The sequence below is a fragment of the Mustela nivalis genome (assembly GCF_964662115.1).
Source record: "Mustela nivalis genome assembly, chromosome: 3".
NCBI lineage: Eukaryota > Metazoa > Chordata > Mammalia > Carnivora > Mustelidae > Mustela > Mustela nivalis.
Window position 1 is genome coordinate 136,998,954 of NC_139022.1, and position 13,230 is coordinate 137,012,183.

The following is a 13,230-nucleotide window of genomic DNA, read 5'->3' on the forward strand; positions in this document are numbered from 1 at the left end:
ATATAGAGAATAAATTTATTAAATACCTTCTTTATAATATCAATTTTGTTTTCCATTGCATACTGTATTCCATTTAGCCCAAAGTGCATCTTAAAGTGTATACTCTTCACTGATTGAAAAATAATGTTAAGGCATACAATGTATACTTTTATTTTGATAATTTTTTTTCTCTGGAGCCTCTTTGACAACACCCTCCTCTTCTTTTCACTATGCCCTGTCTCTGAGGTTTTCCTTATGGGAGCTATGGTATTGCTTTCCTTGTTGAAGCCCTTTTCTTATCACTAAGGAACTTTGATCATGCTCAGGAATGACAGCTTTGGAATCAGACCTAAATTTGACCCCCTTTTCAGATGCTGTAAACTAGACCCACATAACTGTACTGATCTGCACCTCAGTGTTTTCATCAAAGCCTCTATATCCTCCCCTTTAAGTTCCTCCACCTCTAGAGCTGTGAGCAGTAAAGTAAAATGATGTTTATAAGGCCTTTGGCACTGTACTTGGAGCATAGTAATAGTAGTTAGAGCATAGAAAATAGTAGTTAGAAAGTAGGAATGTACTAAAGAATCAAGGTGAAAGAGACTCAAGGACATGGAAAAAATTCAAAGAAAAGATTGGTGACACCTGGGACAATCAACTAGGTCTTTTAGGCTTCTGAGAGCATAGCTGTGTTCATCTCTTAGAGGAAATGATACATTTTTAATAATACTATTTCCCTTAATTATGTAATTAAAACACCATTGATTACAAGACACCTATAGCTTTCAATACAAATTTTCAAGAGAAAATAGTTGCATGTTAAATGTAAGCATCAATTTTAAAACTCATTTCAGGAATAGTACAAATTTATAAAAACTAACATATTAGAATTGTTGGATCCCCAATGTTGGGTCCCCCAATAATGGGTCCGTGATTAAAGGAGCGAGACTGATACAAAGAGAAGGTCAAGCAAAGCTTTATTTCGCGCAAGCATCAAGAATCAAACCAACCGTCGTCAAACAGACTGGTTGGGGCCGCCCCTTACAGAGAGGGCTATCTCTCTCCCTCACAGACTAACTTTTATAGAGCAAAGGCCATGTGGTTGGGCCTGGCCACACACAGGTGGCCAATGAAATTATAACACACAGAGAAATCTGCACAGTCATGCTAGGTGACCAATTGAAGTACAATTTACCTTAGTAGACATTTGGAGCAGCCTATCACCTTGGTCAGAATTGGCACCCAAAAGGTGCCCAAAGGGCAGGGCCCATACTCCTTGGTAGCTAGGAGACAGTATGGGCCCCCACTGATTGAATACCTCCACCTGGCTTGACCCACCCTTGTACTTGGACTTTGTTACCTGGGACTGGTTTCTGGGACTTATTTTTAAGTAAGTTCCCCTGGGAGGGTCAATTTAAGTTTTACAACAAAATGGCAGTTCAACCGGGATGGGGCCGCTCTGGCTGAATAGACCCTTACAGAATTGAGAAAATGGGAATTTACTGAATATGAGGTTTGTGTAAAACCTTTACCTTTCTTATATCCCATGAGAAAATTTGAGATCTACTGTAATTCTGCTAATGTGTCTAGGCATTACTGTTCCTTTGACAGACCTAGTTAACCAGAGAAACTTATCATCTCTTTATTTGAAGTTGCATGTTGATATAATTTGATACAAATTTATTATATGATTACTCTCTGCCAAGGAATGTGCTGCGAACCCTATATTCATAATCTCATTTAATGAATGAAATTTCATTTAATGAATGAAATGAATGAATGAATCTCATTTAATAAATTTGTCTCACCAGTCATGTGAGAAATAATTACTAACATTGCCTTGCAGAAAAAGAAACAGAATTGGCCAATGTCCTTGCACTAGTGAGTGGTAGAAGTCAGATTGGAACCAGGGATTTACCTGGCTGAGGAGCCCATACTTCTGTTTTGCTAAATCATCTCCTTGAATAGTTTGCCTTGCTTTTAGAGTCAGTCAAATTCCTCACCCCTTTGAGCACAGGTCCTGGGAAGAACCAGCAGAGCTCAGATAAATCAATCCACCTAATCTCTGGGCTCCCTACCCCAAGTTACTTTTCTAGTAGCCTCTGAAAGCTGTAATTAACATTTACCCTAAGGGGACAAGGGAGTAACCACCCAGGTGTTTTCTTCACTGTTATCTTGCTCTGCCAAGTAATTGCCCACATTTAAGCCTTCAGGATGAGAGCATCCCTGGAGAAAGGAAAGTTGGAATGTCCTGATAAAGTGGGAGTGTGGTAGGAGAGGACTTGGTAAGAAGAAAAAGCTTTATTATAGTATATGCTGCTCTTTTGGAGCTGTGCCCTATGCTGATTTTTTTTTTTTCCTCCTAACTGGGTTTGTGAAGTTTGTGTTCATCATCCACCAAAGTATTAAGATGTCTAGGTTTAGTTGAGAGTGATAAAAGAGGAATATGAGAACCTAGACATGGCATCCAGGGAGGAATTTGGGTATCTATAGTGTTTGGTAAAAGTGGTCAGTTGTGGGGTTTCAGAGGAGACTAGAAAAAAAGATTGGAGAGAGCTGAACAAGTCTTAGATACAAGGAGAAGTTGCGCAGTTATTGATTAGTGATATCTGCTTTGTGGGAGGGTGAAGTGTCAAAAAGTAGAACTTGTATTGGTTATTTACTAGACTGGACCTTTAAATAACAACTAATGTCATTTCCTTACCTATTCTAATACAGCGTATCATAGCATAACCAACACTGGTTTATTAAGAGGAGCTCATGATTAGTGGATAAGGAGAACAACTTGAACTAAGGTTATAGGAGTATATAGAGAAATTAAACATATGCTTGAAAATTGAAATGTTGTTCTGGCCACTGGAAAAGTCAGTTTGTGATCTAACTTTTTTAAGAAGAAGTCAGCTTTTCCAAATTATCTAAGAGTGAAAAATATGGAAGAAACAGGCTATTTTATTTTCTTCCCATTTTAGGCCTTTAAAGATACAAAACATGTCTATGTTGGAACCCTGATGTCCCCAAAGTATTCAAGATACTCATCCAGCTTTGGGTGCAGTGATGGCAATGTACTAAATGTTCTAATTAAATTAATAGTTGATGAATGTATTAAGTGTGTTAATTGGATTCTGCTTACTTGAAAAACTGGCTGCTAATTGGGTAGAAATTTGGAAAAGAGCAATCAAGGGTTTTAATCCTAGCAGAAAAAAATAAGTGAATGTGAACAGCTGGAGAAAGTTTCAGAAGTACATAATGTAGCACAATTCTCAATCTCAAAGGATTTCCTTTGGAGCTTATATCCTAAAGACAAAGTGGCTTTTTCATGGATGCATTTACCAGTTTTCACCTCTGACTGCCTTCTCCTAAGAAATGTCAGGGTTTATTATGAGCTAGAACATGACTTAGAGGAAATTTAGTTCCATTTTTAGTGATAGAAACTTGCAAACAAAACAGAAACAGAATTCTTAATATACAGAATATAGAAAAGTAGGACTGCTTTGGTGAGCAGAGTGAGTGGAGGACACAGAGTTTTGCCAAACTAATACTCTCTTACCACATAGGGCCTTTTTGTAGAGTATATGAAACCCCTGATCTTATCCTACCCATCACTAGGCAAAACAAAATTGCTTTTTAGATGTGCTTAGTGACTTACTCAAGGTCATACATTTAGATGGTGACTAAGTCAAAACCTCTACCTGGGCATCTAGCTCTAAGAACTCTTGATCATATGGTTGTATTTTAGTATTCTTATTTTTAATTGAAGGATAATTGATATAAAATATATTAGTTTCAGGCATGCAATGTAGTGATTTGATATTTATATACATTACTGAATGGTCACCATAATAAGTCTAATTACCATCTGCCATGGTATGAAGTTATTTCAGTGTTATTGACTCTATTCCCAAAGCCATACATTACATCTTCATAACTTGTTTATTTTATATTTGGAAGTTTGTACCTATTAACCCCTTTTACCTATTTCCTCCATTTTTTACCCCCTTTCCCTCTGGCAATTGTCAGTTTGTTCTCTGTATCTATGAGTCTGTTTCTGTTTTGTTTCCTTTGTTCAATTGTTTTGAGATTTAGACTCCACATAAATGAATATCATATGGTGTTTGTCTTTCTCTGACTTAATTCACTTAGCATAATACCCTCTACTTTCATCAATGTTGTTGCAAATGGCAACATTTCCTTTTTTATTGCTGAGTGATATTCTGTGTGTGTGTGTGTGTGTGTGTGTGTGTGTGTGTGTGTACATATATACCAACCACATCTTTATCTATCTACTGATGGGCACTTAGGTTGATTTCGTAGCTTGGCTATTGTAAATAATGCTGCCATGAACATATAACTTTTTGAAATATGTTTTCAGTTTCTTCAGGTAAATACTTAGAAGTAGAATTATTGGATAGTATGGTAGTTCTATTTTTACTTCCATACTGTTTTCCATAGTGGCTTCATTCCCAACAGCCATGCAGGAGGGTACTTTTTTCTTCCCATTCTTGTGGACACTTGCTATTTCTTATATAACAGCCATTCTGATAGATATAAGATGGTATCTGATTTGGTTTTAATTTTCATTTACATGACAGTTCGTAATGCTGAGCATCTTTTCATGTGCCTGTTAGCCATGTGTGTATCTTACTTGGAAAAATGTCCACTTAGGTCCTCCTTTCATTTTTAAAATAAATTATTTTTTAATATTGAGTTGTATTTGTTCTACATATTTTGTTTGTAATCCCCATTAAAATACATAATTTGCAAACTTGTTCTCCCATTCAGTAGGTTGCCTTTTTTTTTTTTTTTTTTGTAAATAGTTTTCTTTCCTGTGCAAAAGATTTTTAGTTTGATGTAGTCTGACTGGTTTGTTTTGTTTTTGTTATACTCTGTAGAGACAGATCCAGATAATATTTTGTTAAAACTGATATCAAAGAGCTTACTGCCTATGTCTTCTTCTAGGAATCCTATGGTTTCAGGTCTTATATTTAGATCCTTAATCCATTTTGAGTTACTGTTTGTATATAGTCTAAGAAAGTGATCTGTTGGTTTTTTTTTTTTTTCTTTTCCATGTAGCTGTCCAGTTTTCCCAGCCCCATTTACTGAAGAGACTTTTTCCCATTGGATACTTTTCCTGTGTCATAGATTAATTGACCAGATAAGCATGAATTTATTTGAGTTCTCTGTTCTATTCTATGGATTTATGTGTCTGTTTTTGTGCCAGTATCCTAATTTTTTGATTACCATAGCTTTGTAGTAATGTACCTCCAGCTTTGTTCTTCTTTTTCAAGATTGTTTTGGGTATTTGGGTTGTTTCATGGTTCCATACAAATTTTATGATTATTTTTTCTGGTTCTCTGAAAAATGACATTGGTATTGGATAGGGATTGCCTGAATCTGTGGACTATTTTGGGTTGTATGGACATTTAAACAATATTAATCTTCCATTCAATGAGCACAGTATATCTTCCCATTCATTTGTGTCTTCAATTTCTTTCATCAATGTCTTGCAATTTTCAGAGTATATGTCTTTCACCTCCTTGATTACATTTATGTCTAGGTATTTTGTTCTTTTTGATTCAATTGTAAATAGGAGTGTTTCAATTTCTCTTTCTGATAGCTTGTTATTAGTGTAAAGATTGCAGCAGATCTCTGTATATTGACTTTATATCCTGCAAGTTTACTGAAATCATTTATTCTAATAATTTTTTGGTGAAAGCTTTAGGGTTTTCTATATAAAGTATCATGTCATCTGCATATAGTGACAGTTTTACTTCTTCTTTTACAATTTGGATAATTTTATTTTTCTTGCCTAATTGCTCTGGCTAGGACTCCCAATACTATTTTGAGTGAAACTAGCATGCGTAAGTATCTTTACCTTGTTTCTGATCTTGGAAAAAAGCTTTCAGATTTTCACCATTGAGTATGGAGTATGATGATAGCTGTGGGTTTGTCATCCATTTTTCTTACTATGTTGAGGTACATTTCATCTATTCCCACTTTGTTTTTATCATAAATGGTTGTTGAATTTTATTAAATGCTTTTTCTGCATCTGTTGAGATGATTGTATGATTTTTATTTTTCATTTATTAATGTGGTATATCACATTGATTTGCAGATGTTTAGCCATCCTTTTATTCCTGGAATAAATCCCACCTCTTCCGTGTATGTTCAGCAATCTCTCATGGTCTTGAAGGAGTGGCCTTATTTAAGAAATGTTCTTAAAGCTCATGAGTGTAATAATCCCCTAGGCACCAAAACCAGGTGCTCCAGTGGTGTCCCCTCTATGGGCTGCATATGTCTTACAACAGTGGTGGATCCACTACTGCTGTGGACGTGTTGGTGGGTGAGGTGGTCCCTGGCCCAGCTAGTATTCTTAGACTATATATTGCCTTTATCTTTACCAAGATAAGTGAGGTTTTCATTTTTCTCTCTAGATTATGTTTCCATGACTTTAGTTATTTTGGAATCTAATGTTCAGATCATTTAAGATTCAAATCATTCATATTTATAAGTCTTAACACACTTTTTATTATTTATATATATATATATTTTATATTATTTATATATTAATTTGTTTTTCTAGATTATAGGCTGCTCAAGGGTAGAGCCTCAACATATCTCCTCAATAAGCAGGTGTTTTCTTGTTGTTGTTTGTTTGTTTGTTTTGGATAGTATTGCTTTAGTAAATGAAACTGTGCTCACAGTAAATGATTTTCAATTAATAGTTCAACATTTCTCAAAGTGCTAGGCCTATAGACCTACTCCTTCTCTTGGGGTGATGGGGGAGGGGTGGTTGGAATTAAGAAAGTTCCAATATCCTTTCAGCAAGTCCTTGAGATCAAAAATATTTTCATAATAATTCTATGATGCTTTTGTCCTTTTCACTATGTTGATATTTGAGCAGATGGCGCCAAAGCAGTGAGGGCCTAAACAGCTTTCTCCTTAGTTTGAATCAAGGCAATGGCATCAGACTCTGATAGTAGTTACTATTTTCTTCATCACCATGAGCTTGTAGGGGGGAAAAAATCCCATTCCACCTAAGAATGTGTTGGTAAACTAGTAAGCATCCTTAATCTCATTAAATTATACCTTTAATTACATCATTTAATATTTTGTTTATCAAAATGAGAACTATGCTGAAAACACAAAAATACAACTGTTTTGAGGAAAAGCACCTATTTGTCTCAGTTACAAGCTGAACTAGCCACTTTTTTTTTTTGAAATTTTCAACTTTGTTATTTTCTTTCTTTTTTTTAATTTAAACTTTATTTAATTTTTTCAGTGTTCCAAGATTCATTGTTTATGCATCAATAAGCATGTGTTTAACATAATTAAATATATAACAATAGCCCAGAATATAAATTTTAGAAACTCTTATAAAATGATCCCACCTCATCATTTCTAGTCCCAATATTTCATGACATTTGAACACCAGAAACACTTATTTACTGAAGCCCCTAATTGGTTCATTTTATGTGATGAATCTCTTCTAACCTGATAGCTTTTTATAGGAAATTATTTTGCCTGTCTAGTTTATTTTAGCAAATTTCTTCTTGTATTATAATATTGTGTTATCACATGTATTCTATTACATTATTGGCCCTGGCCAATCAAAATGGGCACTAGCTATAAAAACCACTATGGGTCTGTGTGTGCCTCTTGGTTGAATGTCTATGTCATATACTCCAAAAGGCGCAGGGAGTAGGCTCCCATGTACCACCCTCCCCCTTGCTGAATGAGTTATCCATGTCCCCCACCCCACCACTTACTCAATCTGCTCTACCGGGTATTAATGAAAATAAGTATCTTACTGAAGGTTTTGTGGCAAAGACAAATGAGAATTTTATAGTACACATCACACTCTCATGTATCCATTCATCAAATGTTAATTGTACCAGAATATCTCTTCTTCCCAGTTACTCCTTTCAGCTTCAATGTCTCTTAGGCTCTCTCTTTCCCTCCCATTCTTCTCCATGGGCACTCATCAGCCTCATCCTCCTTCTGGATCCTCCTTCTGGGCTCTCTGTATCCTTGTTTCCCTATGAAGAATACTTCAACTCTGCCACAAACAGCCATATCCATCATCAATATATACTTCAATAGGAGGATATTTGTAGAGAGATGATTTGTGCTCAACAAAAAAAAATACCCCTCCACTTGTTAGGAGTTGGTCCTCTTAGAAACTAGAAGAGGAAAAATAATTATTTTATTCAGAAGATAAAAATTTTAAGGGTGCTATTAGCATTTAAATAATGAAATGTACATAAAATACGCTGATAATTTACACCAAATGAAAAATCATGGAAATAGGTTAAGTTAGCAAAATTCTTTTCCCACACTCCCCAAAAATATACTAAAACATATCTCTTGTTTGATGTTAATATTTTGCTCAATGGAGGGCACTCATTCCACTATTGATTCATCAGTTTTTGTTTACATTCTGTGTGTGTGTGTGTGTGTGTGTGTGTAAGAAACTGAGGATATGAAGGACATAAGATGAAGTACTCATTGTCCAGTGGAGGAGATCAACAGTGGGGTAGTGTGGACAGAACTGTGAAAGAGGAGGGCTATGGGAGTGGGTGGGAGCGGCACTCAGACAAGGCAGATGGGCTGAATAGCCAGGGAAAGTCCCACAGAGTTCAGAATACCTGCAATGAGTTTGAAAGAATGAGTAGGAAGTACCTAAGAGGAAGAAGAGTAGCATATTCCAGGGGATTGAAGTGCTTCTGTATCAGGGATGATGAACATAGTGACTTCAGCGTGCAGCAGAGTCTCCATAGAGTAGGTGTGGTAGGAGGTCTGGAAGAACAGAGGGTGCAGAGATGAGCACCCTCTGTTTTGTTTTGTTTGTTTGATTTTTGTCACTTTTATTTTGATAAAATTTCAAACTTAGAGAAAAGCTGTCAGAATAGTACCAAATGCAAGTTCCGTTTTGCCCCATTGATCTTCTACCGCTCCCTCTCCCCTCTCCTTTCTTCCTCCTTCCCGTCACCTATCCCTCCTCCTCTCTCCTTCTCCGTCTCTCTGTAATTTTGATTTTGGTTTATTTGGAAAATAACTTGCCGTCATGTTGCCTTTTTGACAACACTTCACACATGTAAGTGTGTATTGCCTAAGAGCAAGAATATTCTCTTACATATAACCACAGTACAATTATTAAAATCAGGAAACTTAGCATATTAATGCTAATATTTAAGCCACAGATTATCCTCACGTTTTGCCATTGACCTTTCATAATGTTCTTTATAGATGTTGGGCTCCCATCCTCTTTTCAATTTAATAACCAATCCCAGAACACCCACTACATTTAGGCATCAGGTGTCTTTGGTCTCCTTTAATTTATAACAGTTCTCAGCTTCTCTTGACATTTTTGGAGTGTACAAATTAATAGAATGTCTCTCACTTTGGGTTTGTCTGAAGTCTTATGATTAGATGTGCATTTTTCGTTTTTTTTTTCTTTTACAGGAATATCACATAGAAATACAGTGTCATCAGAACATCACATCCAGAGGCACAAAATGTTATTTTATTGGTGATCTTAACTGGGATCACTTGGTTAAGGTGCTCTCAGCCAGACCTCTCCATTGTAAAGCTTTTTTACTTCTAAAAATATAACAAGCTAAATATTACAATAAGTATTTTATGAGGAGATATTGTGAGGCAGTATCAATATTTAGTTTCCTTATAAACTTTGGCCCACTGATATTAGTATCCTTTTTTAAAAAAATATTTTTTTGCCCAAATCAGTTATGTGTGATCATTGAAAATGCTGATCTTTCCTAATTCCATTTTCTAAATGTATTAATTGGCATTCTGTTATAAAGAAAGGATTTCCCTTTTCCTGCATTACTATCGTTATATAATCATAGATTCTTAATTTAGTAATCTATTACCACTGATTACTGTCATTTATTTTAGAGCTCAAATTAGCCAGTGAGAGTCCCTTCAAGTTGTCCACTGTGGCTTTTGGCATGCTTTTATCATTTTCTTTTAGCATTTTCTGAATTTTTGGCACTAGATATTCTGGGCTCATCTTATTTTTTTTTCCTTCCCAACCATTGAATCAGTTATTTCTGATTCTTTTAGCCAAGAATTTACTTTCTGAGGTCTGGAGTCTGGGCTATGGGACACCTTGTAGTTCGTATGTCAGCATCACAGGCTTTAAAGTGGGTAAGTGAAACATATTTGTGTCTGGAATCAATGATTTTGCTTGACAGTGAGAATGAATTGGTGGTAGTATCATTCTCCAGACTGAGGCCAGATAAACAATGGCTCTAAACTCTGCTGCATATCAAAATCACCTAGAGAGCTTTGACAACTCTTTATGCCCAACAGGTGTCCTGGATCTATTAATCAGAATCTCTGAAAGTGGGATAGCATCATCAGTATTGAATGAATGATGAATGAATGAATGAATGAATGAATCCAACTGTTCAGATATTTTCAGTATGCATCCATGATTAATAATCATTGGGTTAGGAGGCACTTGAAATATCCAGAATGAGATGAAGTAGGACCTTTAAAGCAATAGCTGTGGCTTAGTGCACAAGGCAGTAGACTGGGTATCACATCTTTGAGTTCAGGACTTATTTCCACTGCTTGATTGTATCTGTGATTTTTTGAGTTCCAGGCTTATTCATAAAAGGGCATAATTTTATTTGTTTTGCATTTTTGCACTGAATTCTTAGAGTGATCAGGCACAATAGTAAATGAGGGAGTTTTGCTTCATATACAAATATTTTAATGTAAAGTGTAACTATTAAATTATTTCACTGATTGCATAAATTGGAAGGGTAGGATACCTTTTCCATTCCTTACCAGATCTTTAATTTTGCTGCCAAATTAGTTTATTCTTTCAACCAACATTAATTAGGCATTAATACCAGACACAGAATATAAGAGTGAGGAGGAAGAAAAGATTCTAGAACTCGTGTTTCTTACACTCTCATGGAGGGAGATAAACAATTCAGTGGCTATAAATGGAAATGTACAATGTGATACTTCTTGAAAGAAAAGAGGTATATGGTGGTAAAAGCAAATATAGGAAAGAGAAGTGGAATCCAGAAAGACTAGAAATGGATTATTTGAAAGAGAGACACACATTAAGAGCTGAAAGAATATTAAAAATTAACAATATAAATAAGTATGTGTGTCCAAAAATTAGAGTTAACCACACATCTTGGTTTGCTTGGGGAATTCATGGTTTATACTGTCTGATATAATAATTAGATTTTTCTTTTTCTTTTTCCAACTTAGTGAGGTATAATCAAAGTGCAATAAACATTTTTAAAGAATTTAATATGATGAGTTTTAACATGAGTACAGTTGTGAAATTATCACCACAACCAAGACAATATATCCATCTCCCAGGGAGTTTTCTTGGGCTACCATCCACTCATCCTGTCCCTAAGAAACCATTGATCTGCTTTCTGTCACTATAGGTTTGTTTGCATTTTTAGAAAATTTATATAAGAGAATCATGGAGTTTATACCCTTGTTGGTATTTAGGGAGGCCTGGTTTCATTACCTCAGCATAGTTATTTGAAATTCATTCATGTTTTTGCATGTATCAGTCATTCGTTCTTTTGTCTTGCTGAGTAGTATTCTGTTGTGTGGATAAACTACAAGGTATTTCTCCATTTTTTTATCCATTGTTTATCCATAGATAACCATGTGAATCATTCCCACTGTTTGGCTATAACAACAACAACAAAAAAGCTGTTGTGAATCTGTGTTTATAAGTCTTTGGATAAATGTATGTTTTCATTTCTCTTGGGTAAACACATAGGAGTAGAACGATTATGTTGTATGATAGTGTATGTTAAGAAAATGCCAAACTTTTTCAAAGTAGTTGTACCATTTTCCAATCTAATCTGTAATTTCACAATATTTATTCTTCCAATCCAGGAGCATGGAACATTTTTCCATTTCTTTGTGTCTTCCTCAATTTCTTTCATGAGTACTTTATAGTTTTCTGAGTATAGATTCTGTGTCTCTTTGGTTAGGTTTATTCCTAGGTATCTTATGGTTTTGGATGCAATTGTAAATGGGATTGACTCCTTAATATCTCTTTCTTCTGTCTTGCTGTTGGTGTAGAGAAATGCAACTGATTTCTGTGCATTGATTTTATATCCTGACACTTTACTGAATTCCTGTATAAGTTCTAGCAGTTTTGGAGTGGAGTCTTTTGGGTTTTCCACATATAGTATCATATCATCTGCGAAGAGTGATAATTTGACTTCTTTGCCAATTTGGATGCCTTTAATTTCCTTTTGTTGTCTGATTGCTGAGGCTAGGACCTCTAGTACTATGTTGAATAGCAGTGGTGATAATGGACATCCCTGCCGTGTTCCTGACCTTAGTGGAAAAGCTTTCAGTTTTTCTCCATTGAGAATGATATTTGCGGTGGGTTTTTCATAGATGGCTTTGATGATATTGAGGTATGTGCCCTCTATCCCTACACTTTGAAGAATTTTGATCAGGAAGGGATGCTGTACTTTGTCAAATGCTTTTTCAGCATCTATTGAGAGTATCATATGGTTCTTGTTCTTACTTTTATTGATGTGTTGTATCACATTGACTGATTTGCGGATGTTGAACCAACCTTGCAGCCCTGGAATAAATCTCACTTGGTCGTGGTGAATAATCTTTTTAATGTACTGTTGAATCCTATTGGCTAGTATTTTGTTGAGTATTTTCGCATCTGTGTTCATCAAGGATATCGGTCTATAGCTCTCTTTTTTGGTGGGATCCTTGTCTGGTTTTGGGATCAAGGTGATGCTGGCCTCATAAAATGAGTTTGGAAGTTTTCCTTCCATTGCTATTTTTTGGAACAGTTTCAGGAGAATAGGAATTAGTTCTTCTTTAAATGTTTGGTAGAATTCCCCCGGGAAGCCATCTGGCCCTGGGCTTTTGTTTGTTTGGAGATTTTTAATGACTGTTTCAATCTCCTTACTGGTTATGGGTCTGTTCAGGCTTTCTATTTCTTCCTGGTTCAGTTGTGGTAGTTTATATGTTTCTAGGAATGCATCCATTTCTTCCAGATTGTCAAATTTATTGCCGTAGAGTTGCTCATAGTATGTTTGTAATTTCTAAGAGTTGTCTTTCCTCTTTACCAACAGTTTGTATGGTCAGTTGTAGTTGTTGTTGTTGTTTAATTGTAGCCATTCTTGTGGCTGTATAGTACCTTCTTACTTTAATTTGCATTTTCTTAACACCAAATATAGAATCATCTTTCCATGTACTTCTTTGTAATCT